At 45.6% G+C, this 19,024-nt stretch overlaps 1 long non-coding RNA gene across 2 annotated transcripts; it reads left to right on the top strand.

The window, feature by feature from the left end:
- Window positions 1–1,598: 1,598 nt before the first annotated feature.
- LOC133281308 (uncharacterized) lies at window positions 1,599–17,270 on the top strand. 2 transcript variants are annotated; one of them, XR_009747460.1, is made up of 2 exons: window positions 1,599–1,707; window positions 17,095–17,270. It is a non-coding gene; the product is annotated as an uncharacterized LOC133281308 (long non-coding RNA). The 2 variants fall into 2 exon arrangements; XR_009747461.1 differs by lacking the exon at window positions 1,599–1,707 and adding an exon at window positions 2,325–2,394.
- Window positions 17,271–19,024: the final 1,754 nt, after the last annotated feature.

The following is a 19,024-nucleotide window of genomic DNA, read 5'->3' as shown; positions in this document are numbered from 1 at the left end:
TGATGAGATCACGTGTGCTCAGAGCTGGGGAAGACAGATGAGTTTCCGTCTCCTCCTCCACTCAAACGTGTCCTACGGTATTTCTAAGGCTCCCAGTACCCATTTCATCACCTTCAGCCTGGAGAAAATCCATGCATAAAGCTGGGGCTCCTGGTCTGATTCACTTTGGTGCACACACAAAGACATGCTGAGTGTAGGGAGAGGGGCTGCCGATAGAGGGGCTGCCGATAGAGATCCCACCCCAGCAGGCTGAATGCTACAAACCCAGACAACTGCTCCTTTCTCTTTCTGTTCTCCCCTTCCTTTAAGTAACCGAGTGCAATCAGCGCAGTCTAAAGCCAGGTTTTTGTAAGCTAGCAATAAATCCAACCAGCTTTCCCAAAGCACAGCAGGCAGGTGATGCAGTCACCTAATTCAGCCCCAACTCACTGGCCAATGGCTAGGAACGCTGAGGATGTATTCCCTCTCAAACCCACCCAGGCTTTTATTCCTGCTTGCGCAGATGCGCGCCATTTCAGTTAAGGCAATTAGCAGTGACCAAGGGCAACTGCAAAGCTCCAATTAAGCCAGCACAAAAGCTAACACGATCTACAACGTCGTGGAGCAGGTTGGAACATGTATCCCCGACAGCAGCTATCTGCCAGATTAAAGGTTTTATACACTCTCTGTTGTCTCCTTCCAGACCTACAATCTCTCCTCTTTCAATTGACCAAATGCTAATCTCCAGTCTTTGTGTCTTCTCATTAATTTACCCCGTGATAGGGGCCTCAGGGGAAGATCCTAGCTTTTCTCCTATCTTTCTGTCCTATTTAAACTGTAGCCTGCAGCCACAGTGCCACTGTGCCCTATTCCCCTTCATTTCCTTAGGGATAACCTCTGAGTGTGATTTAGGCTTTGGTGACCTTTTCTTAGCCGTGACTGGTGCTAGACTGAATGTTTGCTGTTTGCTCTGGCAGGCTGTGAAGGAAAGGAGTGGGAATGGGAACAGACTGCAGAAGAGCAGTCAGGGAGGAAACTGGTCCTTTGCTCAGGCACAGTGATTTCCTGCTGGGATGATTTGGGATGGGTCCTACTTTGGGGGATGTGTGTGTGGAAGGGGCTGCCTCAAGCCCTCCAGCAGAGATCCATGGATATTTGGGGGGAGAAGGGATTGCTTTTTGTAAGATGTGCTCTGGATTTCTACACCTGTGAAAAGTGGGAAGCTCCTTTACCTGGAGCCTGAGCCTGGGGTTTCTTTCTAATGGTAGTTAAGATTCTGCTAGTAAATATACAACATATACGTGTACGTTGAGCTCAATCATTTAGTGTTGAGAGACATAGTAAAGGTAGGTACCAGCAATGGTGTCTGAGCTCTGACTTTGACTAATTTTGTCTCAGACCACCTAGATGTAGGCAAGGCACTCCCAGCTCCTTCTCAGTGATTTGACCCATGTGTTTGGACTCCATCCCATCCATACTTCATATCTGGCAGCTCTGAAACACTCCAGACAAGCTGTTGCTTGCAGCCTAAAAAACGCTTGTATTGGGATTTGTCATTAACAGGACACTGCATCAAAGCGAAGGCAGAGACTGGCACAGATTTCCTCTTTCAGGCAGAGACTGTGGAAGGAGGGACAGCTAATGGCAGGGAACCTTTCTGAGGAGGGGGGAAGACTATTACAGGGACATGACTGCACCTGGGTATTGGTTCACATCTGGCAGAGACTGGTAATGAGTCACAGTGATAGGCCCCTGGCAGCAGTTCAGTGGCCTGAGCTAAATGGTCAGGTCAGATCCTGATGCAGTTTGACTTTGGTTCTTACTTGGACCCCTACTTACATAGCAAAAGCCACTACTACATTTAGTGTTAACTGGTGTCCTCCTTAGCAGTTAAGGATGAAAAGCCACTTGCTGTATAGGCCCAAGCAGTGAACTCATTTCCTTAAAGGTGGGTGCTCTAATTCAGGGTTGATAGGCAGCTGAGGTAAGGTATTTGCTACCTGCTTGGAGGATATGTAGGAATTTCAAGGCTAGAGTCCAGAAACCCTCCACATATTCTCTTAAAAAGAACATCCTTTGTTTTGGGTATGATTGTGAAGGGAGAAAATCAGAGCATGCATTTAATGCAGAGAAATGTCCTTCTGTAGCTTTTGCACCTTTTAGCTGTGCTTAGCTTTCCCTTACTGTATCAGGTTCTCTTGTGTGTTAGCACTGAGGATAAAACCCATGAAATCCCTCTCTTGATGTTTGTACTTTGTCCCAAGTTAACGCAGACAAAGCGGCTGTCACGAGCTGCTAGAATGGAAATTAATTTTAAAAGCATCATCATTTATCATTTTTGTAGTAAAAAAAAAGCGCAACTACTGAGATTGGAGCAGTTGTGGCAGCAACTTCCTGCACAAGAATTGGCAGAAGGTTCTCGCAAAAGGGTAATGATATTAAAGTACTCAAAGAAATTCCAGGCAAAAACCCCAAGGCCCTACTGCAAGTAAGCTGCACTGGAGCTTTTACTTGTGGTGTGGGACTTGCCTCTCACAGTTTGAGCCACCCAGAAGTCAGGCATTGACAATATGGCATGGGGGTTGGAACTAGGTGGTCTTCAGGTCCTTTCCAACCCTAACTGTGATTCTATAATGGCTATCTGATCTGTATTTGGAGTCGACTGAGAGAGACAGGTATGTTTAGAGGGCAACTCTCTGTATCAACAAGTGATGTTTGAAATAGATGGAATGGGTATTTTCTTTCTTGAGAGCCGGAAGGATGGTTTCTACAGAAATGCTTTGATTTGCAACATTAGCAATGGTAGTATTGATATTATTGATAAATGCAGCTATTCCTGATTGAAATAGGGATCAATTCAAGAGCAATGTGGGTCCAACCTACCAAGTGTGTCAAAGACCTACCAGAGGCTCCAGCTGGGCATGGTTTGAACAACATAGCCATGAGCTGGAAGAGCAAACACCCACCAACATATGTGCACTGTCTGCAGGGATCAGGAGCAGCCCACGGGTCACTTTGTTCTGCCACAAGTGGCCACTGGCAGAGGCGATGCTGTGAGCTGGAGCCGGTTTATCTCTGATTGAGCCAGGAGCCTCATTTCATTTCTGATCTAGACTGCCACTCCAGAGGAGCTCATTAAATTGAGCATAACACATCTTCTTCCTTTACTTACTTGCTTACTCTTTTCCCCCTGTGTGGAATGAGTTAAAGGCCCCTCATTTCTCATCCATTCTTTCTATTAGAATCTTATCTCATTCCAGTCCTCCCCCTCCTCTCACACACTCCTCCTTTCCTCACACACATCTACTTGCTCCCTCCAGGAAGCCAGCTAATTATTTCCTGAATGCCCCCAGTGTTATTTTGCCTTGAGAACCTCTCCTGCTGGGACTTCTCACACGCTTATGATTCTCTGTGTGACAAAAGGTTTCTCAGTTTAGCTTTGAATGGGTATTTCTTTAATTTCGACATTTAGTCCTTTTGCCTCCTCATCTGCACTTGGGCTGAGAATAGAAACTTCACTTGACATTATCTAAACCATTATCAATTAAATCCCTTCTTAACTGCCCTTTTTTTTGCCTTAAGCTGTGTAAGTTTGGGGTTTTTCCTCTCCTTCTTCATTCCTGCATACCTTTCGTTTGTAGATAAAGCCCTTTGCCCTTCTGAATTAACTTTTTAAATACAACACACCTTTGGGTGTTTTTTTCCTTATTTTTTTTTTTTTTTTTTTTGAATACCATTGCATTGATCAGACAAGAGCACAGGATTCCAGTTTATTCCACACCTGAACTTTGAATTTGTGCACACATCAGTATATTTGCTGTGTGTAATAGAGGTTCTCCAGTTGGGCACGGAGATTCTACTGACGCTGAGTCAGCAGGAGAGTAGCATCAGTCAACTGATGAGTCCTGTGGCTCTAAGTTACCTACAGGCACACACAGAGTGTAAATCTGTACGGAGGCAAAGAAACCCAGCAGTGCTGTGCTCCTCTGTACAGAGAAATCAAAGCAGGCACTTGTCCATAGCCCCTGTGCTAGAGCAGTTTTGACCCGAACTGGTGAATGACGATGCAGGATTTTACCCAAATAATTTCAGATGTTGTTTCACATATTCTCTGGGATGCAGTGACTGCATCAGAGGTTATATGGAGATAACAAAGAAAAGCAAAGATATATCCAATGTGCTTTCACTCGCTATTCAGCAGCCTGCACCACCACTGCACTAACATCAAGATTACTCCTCTCTACATGGAAGAGAGGAGTAATAGCACACATTACGTATTGCATATATATATATATTAGATCTGTATATAGCACAGAATGTGAGGGATGTAATTGTCTGAGTAAGACGAAATATGATCAGCCACGGTGGACTGTAATGGGGAATGCTTGGTCTGGTCATCAAACATGGGCCAGCCAGTCATGACAGCTATAGCTCCGACATAACACATCCCAGCTTACAGTGAAAGCATCCAGCTCATAGTGCAGAGCTGGTGTGGGTGGAGGAATGCCAGAGGTAATGCAGAGTGAGTGATTAAGATCATAAATGCCTCTAGCAAGATGTCTCTAAGGGAAAAATATTGGGGGTGAAACAGTGACAAAAATACACAGAAACCAGGATCTATTAATTCTTACTGAACAATCTGTCTCTTTGACCTTTTGTAGGATATTTTCCCCCCACTGGAATAGAACCCATGCAGAATTATAGTTCCATGAGTAAAAGACATCCAGGTCACATTGCTTTGACCCACGCATGCTTGTGACAACTGGAGGCATGCCAAGTTAAAAGTAGAAGCTACTGAGATTTAACCTAATCATAATAATTCTGCAACAGTTCATAACCAAACACAGAGGGGTTCGGAAGTATCAGGAATTTACGACTTGGAACTTCTTTAAACATGAACCAGCTCCACATTTGTAGAACCAAAGGAGTGGAGAAAATGCAGGTAAGCAGCTAAAATCCAAACCTGCATCTCTCTGTAAGTTTGTCTTTTGGAGATGGCACAAGAAGGAACATTAATTGGTTGCTGTTTCACCTCTTTTCTTTGTTGTATCAGCTGCTAATTCAAGGCCTGTGGCCATGTCATAACCACTTTTATCCAGCTGCTTCAAACCCAAGTCCCAGTGAACCCTTTTGTCATTCAAGCAATGAAGGAGGCTGCCTCCCAGCTCGGCAAAGGCTGCTCAATGTAGCCTCAGAGCACCCTGAAATCTATCAGCGCTAATTAGGGCCTGCTTAAAGGCTCCCAGGCTGCCTTTACTGGTTTGAAATGCAGAGTGGCATGTGAAAGCCCTTATGCTTGGCTCCTGACAGGAGCAAAAGCAAACAACAGGCCCTGCTGTGACCTCCATTTAGGAGACTCATTTACTGCACTGAAGGCATCAATGTCTTGGAAATCAAAAGGGCAAATTAGTTTTGAACCCCGACTGGTTAAGATAGACTTCTCACTGGGACAGTGCTCCTGCCCACCTGGCTAAATGTTCCCTTAATCTTGGCATCTGTGGCGTTTCTTCAGGGAGGTTGGGTAGATGGAGTTTGGAATTGATCTGGGAGTAGGGAGGTAGCACACTGCAGCACTTCTCCAGTTGCCCCTGGTCTCTAACACCAGGTAGGTGCCAGCTGCCAGGTGACTAAACCACACAGCCCTTTTTTTAACTAGTAGTAATAGTTTTCTTTAAGTAAAGGCAGAATCTTGTGCTCTGACCCACCATTGCACTGCCTTTTTCAGCACAACGTGAAAGCTCCGTCCAGTGATGCTGTAAGAGATGTGTTCCATGCCTCCTCCCATGATGCATGCTCATCCCCATAAACCCAGCTTATAGCTGTCCTTAGGGGAAGAAGAGTTCTCTAATTCATCCCTCTTCTCAGCTCCACAGGATCCCAAGACCATCTGTCTATTTTCAGTCAAGTCTACCCAAATTCCCTGCCCACTAGGCATGAAGCCACCAGAGGATCCTTTCCTCCCAAAGTTCAGCCCAGCCATAATTGCTCCCCATGTAAGCCAGCTATTGGAAAATGTGGGTGGAGAATTGGGAGCCTTAGCAAACAAAACTGACAGCATCTTGCCCAGGAATAATAATATGTTTAATGTGTCACCCGTGGGATCTTTTAGTCCTTATGGCAGAAATACCAGCGAAATACTTCCTCTTCCCCATCTGCCCCACTGCCATCCGTTCTTTTCTCTGCCTTTCTCTCTTAATCTTCCTGAGACTCAAGTGCCTATCTCATTAGGAGATATTTATATTTTCCATTCCACTGGCATATGGTTCTGTGAGCCTTCTCCAGTCTTTCAAGGGGAATCTTAGTTTATTGTATGCTTCTCTCCTCTTGCAGCTCTGTGTCCAAATTCCAGCATTGGATGCTATGAGGTCCTGCCTATCCCCTGGGACTTCTCTCCTGGGGACCCACAGTTCAGTCCAGCAGCGCCAATGGGGAGAGGCAGTGAAGACATTAGGACATTTAGTGTAGATCATCCTTTCTCTCGCTTACCAGAAAGCTGGTGACTGAACAGCCCCATATCTGCTTGGGAAAGAAGTGGGTATTTACCATTAATAATGGTAGCCAAATATAGCCATACTTGACCTGGAAGGGAATATGGGAAGGAAGGGTACCAAGAGGACCCAAAACCTGAAAGATAAGCAGAGCAGAAAGGTTTTCCTCTTTGATACCTCAGTGTGAATGTTTTAAGCTATTACTTGTCTTTAATTCCCACCTGAAACAGCACAGCACTGCTACACCCAGAGATGCTCTGGGACTGTGCAGCAATGTCACTCTCAGTTTGCAGCTAAGAGACAAGGGAACCTCACCCAGACTGCGCAGTAAGTGACTGTAACGCACCAAATCTGTTAGAAACCCAGACTTCTCAGTCTCCAGAATGATCAAGCAGCTCTTTTATTGCCTGGCCAAAGGGACTACAAGCTGTGAGACCCCTCAGCTCTCTTTTTCCTCCTAGGGTTTGACCATGGCAGTGATGCCATGTAATCACGGTCACGACTAGCACTACCTGTACCAGGTATCAGACTGAATCCAGACCCCTCTAGACCACTCTGAACTCCTGTTTTTCAGCAGCTGGCAGAAGCACCCTGGAAGGTGGTGATGCTGTTTCTAAGGTTGTACACAGGACAGAGAGAGCGCAGGTTTTGGAGAAGACTCTTGCCACTGAGAATCACAGCAGGGAAGCTGATGAGATGAACTGATTTCATATCTGTGAATAACATCTCTGTAAATACTACCAGATGCTCCCATAAACCCTGCTGACATGGCAGCGAGGTTAGGGGATCTAGCTCCCCCCATCACTGTTCCCAGCCTAAGCCCAGAGGCCAAACCAAACCTTGGGTGCCCCCATGCTCTTCCAGGCCCCTCTCGGTGCACAGGCACGATCATGGTTGTTGCACACGTGGTAGCACCACCAGCAAGCTCTAATGTGCACACATGATGAATTAAAACACAGACCCCAAAGTGCCTCCCACAAGCTATCCCCTCCTACATCAAGACCTGGCCTAAGCCACGAGGGAAGCAGGAGTGAAGCAGATGGCAGCCTGGCAGAGTGATTAAAGCCCTGGATAACTGTTTTAATGAATTGCCACCCAGCAGATTAAATATTGCAATAGTCAGTCCTATTCTATACCGTCAGTAATCTCAGCCTTATTTACAGCACTGGGGAAATGCCATGCTCTCCCCTCTGCTGCACTTTGTCAATGCAGGCTGAATTACAAGTCAGGATGGAAAAGAGACCTGTGGGTCTGGTCTGTCACCCAGAGTAGGAGCCACTGGGTACCACAGCTTAGGTAAACACCTTGCAGGAGGAATCAGTGAAGGAGATGGGCAATGGGGGAGCTTCTGACTCATGAGGATATATATCTGTGTGTCCTGTTCAGATTTAGACCTGAACACAGGTATATACATCTCTCCTGTTCCCCTCTTCCCTTTCACCCCATTCAATGCCTCCAGCTAACCCTCCATGTGCAAGACCTGATTTGCAAGCGCAAAATCAAAGGCTTCCCTTGCTGTCCCCCTTCTCTCATTCCTTTACTCTGTACTCTTTACTGGGATATGGGCAGAGGAGCTGATTTGGATTTGCTCTGTTAACAGGACTCCTGTCAGTATATTTTATACAGTTACAGGCTTAACAAGCACAAGAGGAGCTCTGTGAGCACTGGTGCCAAACACTGCTACATCCATCACCCATATGGTGGAGGCTATGCCAGAGTTGTGGTGCTTTCTCTTGTGTCACTTCTACTTTCAAGCATTCCCCCCTGCAGGGCTGGCAACCACCTTTCCATCTTTCCCCAGTGCCTTGCAGGATGCTGAAGAGGAGGTGAATGTGTTGCTGCTATCAGGAGGTGAGCAAGTCCTCGCTGTGCTCTGCTTCTATTTGCAGGCAGTTACCTGCTTGCTTCATCCCTGTAGAGGGATAAGGAGTTCTGAAGACACAAGAACCACTGAGTTATGGTGTCTTGGTGTCTAATAAGGCATAAGCTCCAGCTGAAGATTTCACGTGTTTTAACAGAGTGCTGTTGCTGAGGAATCTCTAAGCAAGGCTTGACATAGGTGTAATGGGCTTTGAAGGTATTCTTGAGCCTGGAATCTGGGGAGAAAATTTATCTTAGGGCATCCTGCTGGCAGAACTCAGTGTCTAAAAGCAGAAGTGACTGGAAGTGAAAAATAGAGCCAGGATTTTCATCCAGGACTTCCTATGTGCTGTGCTCTGTGAGGTTCATAGAGGGAGTGCAGCCTGTCCAGATTTACACGTGCAGAGGGACAAGCACATAATCCAGGTCTTGTTCACCTCTATTGCCCGGGAGGGTCTGGTGAGTACATTGGGTTTTCTGGCTGATCCCCAGACCCACCAAGGCTACAGCATCTCTTCCAATGGACCAAGACCTGGAGAACAGGCCATGAAGCATCCCTTCCCTTTGGATTAGTTTTAGAGCAACCTTCCCAACTAAATGCTTCTCAAATCTGATGCCTTTCTTCAAAACCTCCAGGTGCCAACAAAAGCACTGGGAGGTTTTTTGGCTGCAAGCAAGCCCAGAAAGCTTAGATGGTTGTTTTGAGACCAGCTGTGCTGGTTTTCCATTCACTCATAACTGTTGTGAACAGTGAGACCGGTTGCAGAACACAGGAACCAGTGTCCATTCCCTGCACTTCAGCTGCATGTCCAGTGAAACCTTGGGAATAGTTCCATGCCGTGGTTATTTAGATTTGCCACTGGTTCTGAACTTGTGTGTGCTGTTGCTAATACCCCATTCCTAAACTGTACTTTACATGGGCATCATTTGCATTGTTGAACAGCTGTTAACCTCTCTCAACTGCTTGCCTGCCATATTGCATAGATAATAATAGCTAATCCATATTAATTATAAAAACACAAATTGCCTCCTAAATCAGGCAAAGTTTTGTGAGCAATACAAACCAATGGGTGCCAAGAACTGTTAGCGTTACGCCCGACACCTCATCCTCTGGCTGTCATGTCATGAATAAAGAAGAGCCCACAGCACAAGTTAAGGCTGGCATCTGAGCTTTAATAGCCTGCAGCCACTGCCATTAACCCTCCAGCTATGATTTCATCACATCTCACAAGCTAAACGGTGCTGGGTCAGTAAGAAACCTCTATGGAGAGATTGCTGCAGGAAGTGGGACTGCAATTATTAGTCACTACCTGGTGTTTGTTGGCAGCGGATCTACGCTGGACTAACCCCATCTTGTGGTGCTGATGGGCGCTGGCTGACCTGGTTTGGAAGAAAACACTGATTTCCACCCTCTTTTGGTTTGAAGGCCTCTAAAGCTTTGCCTGCTGGAGGTGGAAGTCTCGAATAGGCCACTTCGAGTTGGCTCACTTTGCTCTATTGCTTTTGTCAAAAACAGCCTATGGATGCTCCAGCTCCTGTGATCCAGGCTGGAAATTTCTGCTCGAAAGCTATCTATGTGTGGTCATTCATTCTATTCCACCTCCCTATTAAGGAATTAAGTGTTGTTCCTGTATCTGACTACTGTCTGTCTTCTCCCCAGTCTCCCCTTCACAATTTCAGATGGGCATGTTGTTTCTTTCCTCCTCTGTGCTGTAACACTGTGTAAAACAGTCATCAGAAAGGTCTTGGGTTTCTTTCTAGAGATGACTGCATTTCCACGCAATGGCTGGAAAGTTTTTAGGGCAGTTTCTGCTTTTTTTGGGGGGATAACATCTGAAAAATAAAAGTAACATTAATGGCAAAATATCTGGAAAGCAAAAGCAACATAAATGACAAAATTCTCAGCTTTTTTTTTCTGCAGAGTTAAGGGATAACATGAGGATGCTGTACTGCTTCCCCTCCAGGCATATCAGTATAAATGCCAATGAGATCTTACCTGTAGGTAAACTGGTATACTGTGAAGTCTCCTGCACAAAGAGGGCTCTGATTGGAAAAACAACTTCATCACAATAATTCTTAAGCTGGGGATAGCAATTTTGATTTTCATGATGGCTAAAAATGATCATATTTGCCCTTTCCCCTGCAAATTACGATGCCTTTTTCTTAACAGCATTGATTTCCTTTAACATTTCCAAAAAAGAGAAGAGTAATTTCTGGAGAGTCGAGCCACTGAAAGACCCTAATAGTTTGCAATACAGATGATCACAGGACTGAGGGCTCATTCGTACAGATTTCATTTCATTCTCGATGCCCATTCTTACAGGTTTCAAGAGGCAGATTATCAAGCAGAAAGAAACCATCACTGATACTGAGAAAACGTTTAGGATTTAGACAATTCAGCCCAGATTTGTACCAAAGAACCCCAAACCCAGGCTTGCTGTGTAGGTATAAATATTAGCAGTATAATGCAACTTCAGTGTCTCCAAACGCATGAGGACAGGGATGGGAATTGCAGGTTGTCTCAGACCCTGATGCCATCTGTAGTTTTAAACTGCTCTAATGAAGATTTTTAGTTAATAAATCCTGACTTTTCCCTCACCCCATGCACACGTGGAAGGTACAAGGCACAGAATTCATTTGGGAATAACACATTACACAGAGCTTCTACGGCTCCATCCTGAAATCAGATCCACGTATGTGAGTGCTCTTTGCCTCTGCTTTTCTTCCCCTCATACCAAAAAACACTGAAGGAAAACTCAGCAGAGCCTTCCTTGCTGCTTCTGGTCAGCTGAAATTCTTCTTCCTGTGAGCCTGAGCCCTGCGTTAAGGCTTTGGAGGGAACACAGGAAAGATGCTGCACACCAAATTGAAGTAGTTCTGCAGGAAAGCTGTTGGGCAAGGAACAGATTTATTAGACAGAGGGAAATCTATAGGTGGGATTTGAAAACTAGATCAAGAGGATCACTGGGAAATATGCAGTAAGGAACAATCTTACCTTGGGAAAAGGGGGAGGAAAAAGGATCTAGTTACATTCTGATGCTGGCTCCTGCTTTCCCGCAATAATGAACGGGAGACATGTTCTCTAACAGCTCTTCAGCCTGTTCCTGCTTCTCCCAGAGCTCTGTGCAAGAAAACCCAGGGTAGTGACTGGGTTTGGTGCGGTATTTTCCTCCTTAAAACCGAGTGTGACTCCTGTGTGCCTTGTTTGAGGGCCAGTAGAGGGAGACAAGCCTCTGAGCTTAATTCCTGCCTGTTTTCTCCAAGTTCTCAGGTTCTTTTTCTTCCTCCTTCTGCATTATTATTATTGGGGTTGAAATTTTGTTTTCATGAAAAAGAGCTTTAAATGACCCTCACCTTGATGTTACCGACAGGATCAGATCCCAAATGCTACGGGGAGGTTTGGGTGAGTGAACACATGGCAACAATCCTCCTGTGGCAATAATACAAGGAGCAAATTGGCCCATGCAGGGGCTCTGAATGCAGCCCAGTATGAGTTTTCTGTGTGAGGAAGCCTCTTCTGCATCCATGCATATGTATAGGCTTACCAGAAGCCTGGGTCTGATGGCAGATGCACAGGCATCAAGTTCCTCAGGATCTGGTGTAAAACTGCCAATTGGATCCTTAAAACATCATTTCTTCCTGGCTCACAGCAGCTATAGCATAACCACAGGACAAATGGGAAGCTGTGAAGATTGTTGGGAGATGGCGATCACCACAAGGGGATAACCCTGGGGAGGGATGGGATGTCTGGCCCAATTTCAACCCAAAGCTGTCTGTTCCTATTCCTTTCTTTTTCTTTCCTGTTCTTCTAAGCAAGTGTGTGTGTTTGGGGGGGGGGGGGGGTAGAAACACACATCATTGCGTGCATGGGTGTTGTATGGCTTTTGGAGTGCCACATGGAAGTGACTTGTCTGCAAGGACGGGAAGGCAGTGCTAAAAGCAGCACGTCCCAAGACTGGGGCTTGCATAGAGAAGGTGTTTTGCAGCATGAAAAAGCATGTGGTGGGGAAGCAGAGATGGTTGTCAGTGCCCAGTATGTCCCAAAGGGCCTTCTCTGAGTGTTGCTACGGGTGGCCACACAAAGCTGGAAGCCCCTGAGCATATGTGGGATGTGCATCCTCTGCATCTCCATGCACACATCATAAAATCAAAGAATGATAGAATGCTTTGGGTTGGAACGGACCTTAAGATCATCCAGTTTCAACCCCCTGCACGAGCAGGGACACCTCACCCTAGACTATGTTTCCCAGGGCTCTGTCAAACCTTCAGCATCTTCAGATGAAACCCTTTCAGAGCATGTGATGGTGGCAACCACAACAGTTTTGTGTGTGTGCATGTGAAGTCCCATTGAGTCCCTGTTCATTTGAGCTGGGGAGTAGCAGATTTCAGCTTGGGTATCACACGTGAGTTTTGACTGTGTCGCCTCCAAGTCCTCAGCAGAAATTTGGGCAGATAAGGCTGGGTATCAGCTGGGAGTCCAACACAACCAGGGACAACAAAGGATGAAAGGCACCAAGCAAATGAAACAAGCTTTTGAAGTCCTTGCAGAAACAGCCCTTCACTGTATTTAGTGAACCTCACGACTCCAGCAGAATAAAACTGTCGTCACTGGAGGGAAAAGAGGAGAAGTTGCCCTGAATGAAAATAATACAGAGAACAGCACAGATGAAGAGAAAGAGGGAATGCATGGTGGAGAGGACAGCATCTTAACAGCATCTCTGTGCCTGTCACCTGCTAAAATCAGCCTATGTTTCCTCATCCCCTTTGGCGGGTGTTAGATCTGCTGGTTGGGTGCCCCTGTGAGCTCTGGGAAGCATGAACCTCTCACCTATAGTGGCACATGGCCCTTATAGACTTCCCTGCAGCTCTGAGATGCTTTACACTCGCATAGCTTTGGCCTCTGAGGATGCTGTCCTCAACCCTGTTGCTTCCGGAAAGGGAGCGAGAGTAGAAGGGGGTTGCTTGGGAGATCCTGCCAGGAATATGCTTCAGCAGGACAAAATCCAGCATTCGTTTGGCTGCTTCAAAGGGTGCAAATTTGATGAGAACCTGGGCGAATGCCTACTTCATCTTCATCTCCTCTTCAGGGGTGTTCACACAGCAGCCTTGAGGGTTCCTGCTACCTGTGAACATTGTATTATCAATTACCCTCATTAGAGGTTGGCACCTGCTTGACACCAAGTATTTTTCAGTAATATTTAACCTTTTTCTTGCCAGGCCCTGGAGCCAATGCTCACAGAAGCTTTCCTTCAACGGACAGCAAAACAGGAAAGAACAAAAAAGAGAGGAAAAAGGCACACAAGGTTAATGCCAGTTTGATTGGTGGCTGGCTGCAGAGTCTGAAGGTTGCTCTCCATCAGTGCGCGCACGCGAGGACCTGTGTTTGCATGGAAGGTATTAAGCACAAGGGAGGTGGTCAGGCCCTCACCTTGTGGATTTAATCACTTCTGTGCCTGAGTGCCATGCAGGGCCTTGGCAGCCACATCTCCCTCCTTTCAGCTCACAGCAGCTCACCTGCTTAATATCACTTGCAGCGTGATATGCAGAATGAGGTAGGAGTAGCATAGATAAGCATATAACCATAAGATTAGATTTGTTTCCCACAAGCATGCAGACAGGCAGCTTCAATCATACTGGTGTCTGCAGAGAGTTAAAACAAAAGGGGCAGCAACACTGTCAAAGGCAGCTAGTGTTGAAATAGCTAATAATGACAATAAGACTTTCAATTTATCTATAATCTTTTCAGTAACAGTTATCATTGTACTATCCTGCCACCTCCCACACATTAATGGGTTTATCTGTACAAGCCCACTATGATTGGGAAGGATTATCCTCCCTCCTGACAGATGGGGAGGGAAGGCTTTCGGAAAGGTAAGATCACACATCGCAACCACAGCCAGACAGGAAAGGAAGACCTGGGAGCTCTGAGTCAACAGCATGACTCCGAGTTTCTCAATGCTTTCCAGGTCAAACACTGCTTATTCAAAGCACAACCATTTTGCTACCTCTCCTCAGCTGCAAAGAGGAGTAAAAAATCTACCCCTGATAAGCTCATAGCGATGCGCGGCGAAGATGGGTTTGTGTTTGTGAATGTGTTTGCTTGTGTGTGTATGCATTTGGAGAGGCTGACGAAGATTACTCTGGAGCATTAGGCTGTTTTCTCTGGTTTAGATTGTAATCATATTTTCCACACTTTCAGAGGCCCCTGACTGTTTATTGTGCCCCTCCTGGGGGTTGTGACGTTCTGAAAGGGAAAACTGATCCAATGTGTGCATTGCACAGGGAAGAGAAGCTGTTCGTAAGGACCATGAGCTGCTTTAGAGCAGAAAGAGGCATTTTCTAACACTTTCACAAGGTATTTGAGGCTTCTCCTGGCCAACAGGCCACATACGTTGCAGAGTAAAGTCTAAACTTAAGCCCTGGCATCTTGAGAAGCTGTTTGTATTTGCCACGCTGCTGTTGACTTGGGTACATAGGATGCATCGCACAGGGAAGTGAAGCCGATCCTAAGGACAGTGGCTATATGGGATGTTTTAGATCAGAAAGAGGCATTTTTTAACACTTTCTCAGGATATTTGAGGCCTCTGCTACGTTGGCCATATATTTTGTAGAGTGAAGTCTAAACTTAAGCCCTGGCATCTCAGGAAGCTCCTTGTATTTGCCACACTGCTGTTGTCTTGGGTACATAGGATGCAGCCCTGGAAAGGCATATAGACCTCTGAAAAATATCTGTTCAGGAAGAGGTTTTCCACAGCATCTATAAAACATTCATGACACCTCCATTGTGCTGTAAATCCTTAGCAGGAGTTGATAACAGTGCATGAATTTTTAATGTAACATTTATAAATGGTTATTAAAACTATCCTTAAAGTAAAGTGTCAGTTTATTTTTAATTAACTGTTGGCTATTTAAGCTCCTGATGGCTCCAGGGCAGATCAACAGTCTAACAAGTTAATATTCCACGTTAACCCTTCGTATGTTGCCTCTTTGTATGAGGAGGATGAAGATGCATATACAGGATCAACAATGAGATCCTCACTCACTGAAGAGAAATGTCATAATTTCATAGAATGGGCTTTCTTAGTGTTCTGTTTAAGACAGTTTAGAAGCTGTGGAAGGATTTATTTCCTGCATATTGACCAGATATAGATAAATAGCAGAGCTGGGTGATTCTTCTTAGGAAAAAAACCTACCTATTTTCATAGCACTGGTGAGAAGAAATTTCCATTGAAGTCAATGAGCTTGGATCAAACACTTCGAATTGCACCAGCTGCAGTTTCAAGCAACCCACGTATGAAGAGCTGCAGCACTCTCAGATGTGTGAATACAGGTTCAGTTGCAAATGACTTAAATTGACTGTGCAGTTCGAGATTTAGCATTGTGAAACCTGGAACAGTTTACATAGCAAAAAGTGTGCTGCTCAGAGGGCTTCATCCTCAAGAGCAGCTTGGAAAGTGTGAGGATGAAGCTGATGGAGAGTTTTCATAGAAGCATAGAATCACAGAATGGTTTGGGTTGGAAAGGACCTTAAGATCACCCAGTTCCAACCCCCTGCCATAGGCAGGGACGTCTCACACTAGACCATGTTATCCAAGTCTCTGTCCAACCTGGCTTTGAGCACTCCCAGGGATGGGGCATTTACCACTTCCTTGGGCACCCTGTGCCAGTGCCTCAGCATCCTCACAGTAAAGAACTTCTTTCTTATATCTAACCTGAACTTCCCCTGTTTCAGTCTGAACCCATCACCCCTTGTCCTATCACTACAGTCCCTGACGGAAGAGCCCCTCTTCAGCATCCTTGTAGCCCCCTTCAGACACTGGAAGCTGCTCTGAGGTCTTCATGCAGCTTCTCTTCTCCAGGGTGAACAGCCCTGACTTTCTCAGCCTGTCTTCAAACAGGAAGTGCTCCAGCCCCCTAATTATTATTAACTTTTAATTATTTCATATAATTTATGTTACTTAACTGACGATTTTTTAAGTTTTCAAATTAAATTATTCTTCAGCATGTGACACATGTTTTGCATTTGTTGCTGTCATTGGAATTAGTGACAGATTTCACAGATATTATGTCTTCTGTAATTGTTGATCTAATTTGTGGGAAGGCTCCTGTGTTCTTCTTTGAAAATGAAGGTCAAGCCAATGCATCCCCACAAAGCAGATTAGTTTCAGTGTCATTAACATGCAAAAAAGGTTCAGTTCATAGCAGTTTTGTCACTTAAATGGCAATTTTTAGCCCCAGTCTGAAGCACAGAGACATTTGTGGGGGCACCAGAGGGCTTTGGGTTGTTGTGCTCCTGAACAGTGAAGTCCTGGTGCATCTCTTTGCTTCCTTTTCCTGCTCAACTCAGTTATACTCAAGGCTTTTGGGGGCAAAGAGCCAAAGTCTCTCCCTAGGTGGGAATTCATGAAGCTGAACTTTGCATTGCTGGTGTCCCTAGGGCCACCAGCGAAAGGTCGGTGCTTCCAGACACCGCTTCAGAGCTTGTTTCTCTTAGATTTATCAAGATCTGCACCTGGGTGATACCAGCATTAGGTCCCAAAACCTGGAGAGTGTGGATATCCCATACTTTGGCTCAGCTTCCCATGTGGAGAAGCTGGGCTCTCTCTTCATCCCCTGCTTTCTTTGTAAAGCCCATTCTGATCATCACTGCTGTCTCGGTGCCATCTATCACTAGCAGCTAACCCCTGCAACACGCCTGTTGATTGAAGGCTAAATCTCCCTGGGCAAATAATTGTTATTTAAAATAATATTCTATTTTCCTCTCTAGATGCTCCCTTCCCACATGATCAGCCTGAGCTTTGGGAAAGCATGAACTTCAGATCTTCGGAGCATGTAAAGCAACAAGGCATCAAGGCAGCAGTGACACAGGCAGCAATATCCTTCGGTAAATGCCGTTCAATGCAGCAGAGCTTCTTAGCGATTAAAGGAGCCTTGGAAATGTCATTGCCCTGACCAAATGAAATCATTTGTATCTTCTGTCACTGGAATCAAATCCTCTTTCTTTTTATATATATATATAATTAACTTGCGACTGTGGGAAGGTGGGAGCAAGGATGGGGGTTGAGAAGGGAATTTCATGGGTATTCCAGCTGCAGTATGGAAATGATGGTTGGGTAATTGTGCTCTCTAAATGAACTTGACTCGATGGTTGGTGTCAGGTTTTGTTAAGTGCCCTGGGCCAATGGAGACTAATTAGGAATGCATTAAATATTAAAGCTCTCTGACACTGGGGCATTGACAGTGACAGAAGAAAAGAAATCCCATAACCTAATCTGCACCCAACAGGAGTAATTTATGTTCCCTTCTTTTAACAAAGAAAAATCCAATTATTTGGCCTGCTGGAAAAATGTATTTAAAGGAAAAGTTAATTTAGATGGGGGGGAAAGTATATATGAAAAAATAACACAGATGCTGTCAACACAGCCTGTGAATGTCAGTTCCCCTGAAGTTTTGACTTGGTCGATTGCTTTCATTTATGAACAGGGAGAGTATTTCCCTGTTATGAGGTTGTTGGCTGATTTTGCCATCCCAGAAGCGAAGGGAAGATTGTACTTTCCCTCCTCCGTGGCTTAAGTCAGCTGGATGCATCCAGAGATGGTCCACAGGGGATGCCTGTGGCTATGCAGCAAGGGTTTGGATTGTGCATTGAGGTTTTAGGGTGCTGGCATGGTATCCCTGTGCTGTAAGGGGAGCACTGCAGTGTGCATGCTGCAGTATGGGTGTGCTTAAGCAGGGCACTTTGGAGGTGAGGCATGTACAAAGCTTTCAGAAAGTCTAGCAATTAAATTCTATTCCCATCTCTGTAACAGAAACCAGCCCTAACATCTCCACCTCCACACTTTGCTGTGCCCACCAGTTTCCAGGGCAATTTTGTCTGACCTTTAGTTAAATGTCCTGCTCTACCAGGCAGCTCATTTCTGCTGGTCTGTCTACTTATGCAATCTAATCAAATCCAGAATGGAATATAATCAGCCTCATCTTGTAACAGCAACTTGCACAAATACCCGTCTCGCTGTCTGCCACCCTGTCTATACGTCTATCTAATCTCATCTGCCGGCCCGATGCTGTCACTGGGGGTTTTAGCAGTTGCCTGCCAGATTTGAAGGAAACTGCTGGTTGGATATCCAAGCCCCTAGACCCTAAGTAAAGTGATGGGTGGGAAAATAAAGGTGGTTAAAGCACATATTGTCCACCCTGCGGATGCAGCGGAGCATCCCTCTCTGCAGCATGCAGGGGTGTGTATGGTACTTGGTCACACGTGTACACAAACACAACTGGTGCCTTCCTCTAGTCCCTTGTCCTCTGTTCCCCCCCCCCATTTCCAACAACAACAACAAAAAAGCCCATTTATTTATGAAATTACCAGAAGCCCATTTTCTAAAGGAACTTGGTTGCCATGGGTTACCTGATGCTTATCTGCCACCGGTGTTATTTTGCTAACTGCAGCCATTACTGCGAGAGCCTAAAGAAGCAAAGCTAGGATAGCTGAGCACTGCCTGCTATCCATGGAATAGCAGGGAATGTGTTCCCTAGGGGAGCTGGAAGCCAGCTTCTCCAGAGCCTGGAGTTTCTTGTGCCGTTGGGGTTCAGAGTCCATCAGCAGCACATCTCTGCAGCAGGCTGGTGCTGAATACAAACTTACTTTGCAATGGGAGCAGAGAGGACCGAGCTGGGGAAGGGAAGGCAGGTGGAGCATC

The sequence above is a fragment of the Pezoporus flaviventris genome, unplaced genomic scaffold (assembly GCF_033815535.1).
Source record: "Pezoporus flaviventris isolate CSIRO_AGI_PZ_B2104156 unplaced genomic scaffold, CSIRO_AGI_Pfla_v1 ptg000097l, whole genome shotgun sequence".
Taxonomy (NCBI): domain Eukaryota; kingdom Metazoa; phylum Chordata; class Aves; order Psittaciformes; family Psittacidae; genus Pezoporus; species Pezoporus flaviventris.
Note: the sequence above shows the minus strand (reverse complement) of the source record. Positions and strands in the feature narration are given on the sequence as shown.